Here is a 5,647-nt window from a genome sequence, read left to right as displayed (position 1 = left end):
ATGGTGAATTAGGGATTGGCAAGGGCTGAAGCAATCCAAGTTGCTTCCCTCTATCAAATTTTGTCTTTTGGCATACCACACATTTAGAAACATACTCTTGTATGTTCACTTTCATGGTAGGCCAATAGAAATATGTTTCAATTCCCTTTAAGGTAGACTGAATCCCTCTATGCCCTACATAGGTGGAGCATGAGATTCATACATTACTTTCTCACGTAGTGAGTTAGTAACGCATAGTCTATTGCCATAGAGAAGATAACCATCTTGTAAAATAAATGGTTCTTCTTTCTTCCCTAATGCAAGGGCTGAAATCACATCTCTAAAATCGGGATCAATAGAATACTCATCTATCATTGAAGATAGATCATTGTGAGTTGCTATGGAAACCGCATTCACTCTCGGTCGTCTTGAGAGTGCATCAGCTACTTGATTATGCTTGCCAGCAATGTGAGCAATATGAAAATGAAATTGCGAAAGGAAATTTTCCCATGTCATTTGTTTGTCGGAGAGCTTGGTCTGCGTCATGAAGTACTTAAGACTTTGGTAATCCGTTCGCAGAATGAAAGGAGTCCCCAATAAATAGTGCTTCCATGAGTCTAAGGCATGTAGAACTGCAAGGAGTTCCTTTTCGTATATGCCTAGAGCTTGCTCAACAGGGTCGAGCCTTCGACTCTCATAGCCTATGGCGTGCCCTTCTTGGAGCAAAACAGTTCCAAGGCAATCACCACAAGCATCACATTGGACCTCAAATGGTTTTGAGAGATCTGGTAGTGTAAGCATAGGTTGAGAGATAAGCCTTTCTTTAAGCTTTTCGAAAGCATTGTTCTCCTTAGCAGACCATGTATACCTAACGCTTTTCTTTGTTAGGTCATGTAATGGTCCCGAAATTTGTGAGAACTTTTCTATGAAGCGTCTATAGTATGCACACATACCTATAAAGCTTCTTAGTTCATGAAGATTCCTTGGTTTAGGCCATCCTTTTATTACCTCTAACTTTGATGGATCCATTTGGATGCCATCTTGAGAGATAATGTGACCTAAATACTGAATCTCTTGCAAGAAAAATTCACTTTTCTTTCGATTAACATAAAGTTTATTCTCTCTTAAAACTTGAAATATTACCTGGAGGTGTTGCTTGTGTTCGTCTAATGAATTAGAGTAGATGATAATATCATCAAAGAACACTCCAGTGAAGGTTCGATGAGGCCTGAACAGCTTCTCCATCAAGCGGTTGAATGTGGCTGGTGCATTGGTCAAGCCAAAAGGCATGACAATGTATTCGTAAAGACAAAATATGGTGTGAAATGTGGTCTTTACAATGTCTTGATCAACTATCCTTATTTGATGATAGCCACTTTTTAGGTCGATCCTACTGAAGTAGGTCGATCCTTGTAGCTTATCAAATAGGTCTTCTACCCGTGGAACGGGAAACCTATTCTTGATAGTGATCCTATTTCGTGCTCTATAGTTGACACACATACGATATGTGCCGTCTTTCTTTTGCACTAAAAGCACAGGTGAGCAAAATGGAGATGAGCTAGGCCTAACCATGCCCTTCTCAACTAACTCATGCACTTGCCGCATAATCTCCTCTTGTTGAGCTTGAGAAACTCTATAAGGAGGTTTATTAGGCGGTGAACTTCCTGGAAGAAGTTCAATTGCATGGTCATCATTACCTCGTTTAGGAGGTAGCTCACAAGGGATGTCATCAATAAAAACATCTTGAAACCCCTTGAGAAAATTGGATAGCTCTAATTCCTTTTGGTTGCTTTTATTTTCTTTTGCTAAAGCATTAGATTCATTTTGAGAATCTTTAACAAAAATCATATACACAGAAATAGAGCTCTTTATTGACTTGTTGAAAGCTGGTGTATGTACAATGGGGATAGTGTTACCCATTTCCTTAGCATCTATATACATGTCTTTTCCCATGAAGTTAAAGGAGATTCTCCTTTCAGGAAATTTATTATTGGCAGCCAGACGGTCAAACCATGGTGCCCCTAGGATTACATCCTCATATTTGAGAGGAGAGATAAAGAAGTCCTCTTTGTCCATATAGCTTTGGACATGAAGCCTCAATTTCCCAATTAAGGGAGTGACTGAAGCTTCTTGCCCCTTGAAGTCACTGTCTGCGGGTAGGACATCTCCCATCTCGTAAGCTTGTATGCCTAGCTTGGTGGCCAACTCTATAGATATAAAATTGTGAGTAGAACCAGGGTCAAAGAGAATAAAAGCATCATGTTCTCTTACCTTTCCCCAAGCATGGCATATAGGAGATCCTTTGTGGTGAGTTTGGTGAGTCTCCTCCTCTTGGATTTCAACCAAGGAAGCTCTAGGAGGATCTTGGGGGTTGTTCTTTTGGGGACAAGCGCGGTACGCATGCCCTTGTTTTCCGCACTTGAAACACCGGTTATCCTTGTGATAACGCTCAAGCTCTTCAGGAGAGAGTTTGTTTTTACCTTTGTAGACTCCCTTCTCTTTAGCTTTGTTGGAGTTGCTCTTAGGAGACTTTTGGACATTGTCCTTCCCCTTAGGCTCGTTGGAACCCTTGTTTTCCGTGGGCTTATTATTTCTTTTAGCCCCTGTTTGGAAATTTTCGACACCAAAACAACACCGGCTCCTGTCAAGCTTCTAATAGCTCAATAGTGGTTAAGCCGTAGGCAAGCCCCGTAGGACTCCACTATTAAGACCATAGCTCTCGACGGTGATTCCCCGTTAACTGCACAAAGGCAAGCGCACTGCAAGGCTGAAAAAACCCTATTCTACTTACTCATAGGCAATTAATAATACCAACCATTTATAGCTAGCTTGAGGACCTCCCTTCTTGAGCAAGAAAAGAGAAACCTTGTGCTCTGATACCAATGTAACATTTAATGTTCTGATAACTTGTGTGTAGCGGAAATTAGCATGAACATAGTGGGCATTTCATTAGAATAGATTCCTAATGAGAATTACAAGAGTGCTTGGGTGGAGAGAGCAACAAAAACCATAACACCTAGCTAGATAGCATCAACAATACTTTCAAAAGAGAGAGAAATTAAGCTATTGACAACAGTTGAGGACCGGATTTTCATGGAGCCGATCCCCCCTCCAAAAGCCTTTGTATTATAGTTTCTCCCATCAAGAGAGACATTGTACAATACAATTCTTTGTGTTCCTTCAAGATTAGCTAGTGCAATGAAGATGAAAGCTTCATGCACTAAGCAAAACACTTAGCAAACACAACTTAAATTATCCCCAGTCTCAGACCCAAGACCTCACACACCTTCGAAGATGGTGATAGCTAGCAAGGTATGAGAGTAGATTGAGAGGAAGAAGGAGTATCTTACGAGAAAGATGTACATCTCCTCACATAATCACTCATATTAGCATAGCTTAGCTTAGTAATTAACTTGGTAGAAGCTTGGCTCTTGGTTGGATTTGCATCCACATGCCAAGAGTGTGTCGATGTAGGCTTCTATCTCACAAGCTTGGAGTAGGTGATGAGCTCTCCATTAAAGCTTGGGAAGAGATAGTCTTCTTTGCTTCACACATAGACTGTGTGTGAGTGTGTGTGTGTGATAATGCCTTGCCAAAAATCAGCCCCCTCTCTCTCTTGGGCGAGCCCTCTTGCTATTTGCTCTTGCTATCTCCCCATTGGCCCTCCCCAAGTCAAGCCAATGATTATTAAGCAGCATAAGTGATAGCCTTTTGACATGTGTCCCCCTTTCCCCTTTTGTGAGAGTTTTAGGTAATTTAATAATTAAACTAGACTCTCATTGGACCCCTTTGCCTCCTGGCCAATAGGAATCAGGCAAGCCATTGGGCTGTTGAATGCTCATTGGACCCCTTGGGAGACTGTCCAATAGTCATCTAGGAGACTTAATTCTCATTGGTTCTTTTATTAAGTGTTTTTAAATTAATTAAACTAGATTTACTCTAGCCTAATTCTCATTCGTCCACCTCCAAGGCCATCCAATAGGAATTGGGCACACCTTGTGGGCATCTGGGCTAGGGAGCTGACATGTGTCCCTAATTCCCTTTGTGTAAAGGGAGCCTGTGTGTGTGTGTGACTTTCTCTCTCATCCCCTACTCCCAAGGCTCGCCCCCTCCTATGTAGGGATTTGAAAAGACTTTTTGGTCACACACAAAGCATCCAATTTCCCCTAGGGTTGACCTTTGGACACAACCTTTGAATTTTGGAACCTTAGCATTTTGGAAGTCTTAATGGGCTGAACCTTAGGGTCTTTTTATCCCATTGTTGCACATGGCTCTTTTGCAGATGCCCCCCCCTTTGGATCCCTATTTTCCCTCCTTTGGATCCCTACTGTGGCCGGTCTGCTAGCTTAACCAATATTCTAGCTTTTTCTCCCCTGGCACTTCCCCATATTAAATGATCAGTTTAACATGAGAAAATCATTTAGGAGAATTAGATATTGATTATTATGACACATCATATTTTCCATAAATATTGGGTGGCAAGTATGGTCATGGATATCCATGTTTGGATCTGTTTTTTTCTAAATGCATGCACACTAGTTGTATGGGCCCTAGTGTTTAGCAAAAGTAGATTTGGAGCAGTATGCATAGTCATGACATAGATATAACAATCAGCAATAGAGTTCATGGCTCGGTTTGGGTGCTTGTGGATCTTTCAAGTTAACCAAGATGGTTATTTATAGCATTGTTAATCCATCAACCATGTTGTAAGGTATTTTGATCCCTATTTAGCAGTCATTTTGGAAAACACACCTCAGTCTTGTCATTTATCCAAAGAGGATAGGCTGATTACAATTGTAATCTTGTGCTAAAGGATATGCAACGCATGTACGTTAGCTCCAAGAAATCCAATTAGCAAGCATGTATTTCTCTAGTTGGAGTTTGCTTACCATAAGGTAAAGCATGTTTGTGACTCGGTTTATCCCCTTCATGTGTAAGTCAGGCTCTCAACCTTGAACACTAGTTATGGTGGGGTTGTTTACTGATGAAGATTGATAACAAGTCAAGGAATTATACTTTGCTAATGAGTTACACCAGCCAGTTAATTTCATGGAAATTGAAAAGAGGTACTCTTTTGGGGTACATCTTAGTTGTGATGACTCATTTAGCATATTCAAGTGAGTTCTTAGAAAAGCAAGATGTTATTCTTGATTTCATTGAACCTCCTATCGCACCGTGTTCCGATCAAACAAACACCTTGATCCATAAAGGATGCCACTGTGGAAATTATTAGTGTTCTTATGAAGATACACCCACTTTTGTTTTTGAGGACAAAAATGCTTCTCCAAGGGGGGAGTAATGTCAGAGGCCCAGGGTAAGACCAGGCAAGCCAAGGGCCAGGACAAACATGCGATACAAGAGGTCCCTATTATTAGCTAGGCAAGGCCTATATAGGGCAGGGTTGGGTGGTAAGTGGCATGCTCTAGTCCCCACACTTTTAGATAAGGGGTCCTACTTGAAAGATCCAAGGGCTATAAGTAGGGAGGTTGGGAGAAGATCATATAGCTTGTCCACCCCTAGGTCTCACATAGTTAGCCCACTATTGTCTCCTTTTTTTCACAACCTTAGCCATGTAAGAAATATGCATTTAGTATTCTATAGCTTCAAAATTTATTGCTTCATGTATAAGATAGATTCTTTGGGTGATAGCCTGTGTCAAATTGCTACC

This window comes from Adiantum capillus-veneris, chromosome 28, assembly GCF_014529385.1.
Source record: "Adiantum capillus-veneris isolate H3 chromosome 28, ASM1452938v2, whole genome shotgun sequence".
NCBI lineage: Eukaryota > Viridiplantae > Streptophyta > Polypodiopsida > Polypodiales > Pteridaceae > Adiantum > Adiantum capillus-veneris.
Note: the sequence above shows the minus strand (reverse complement) of the source record.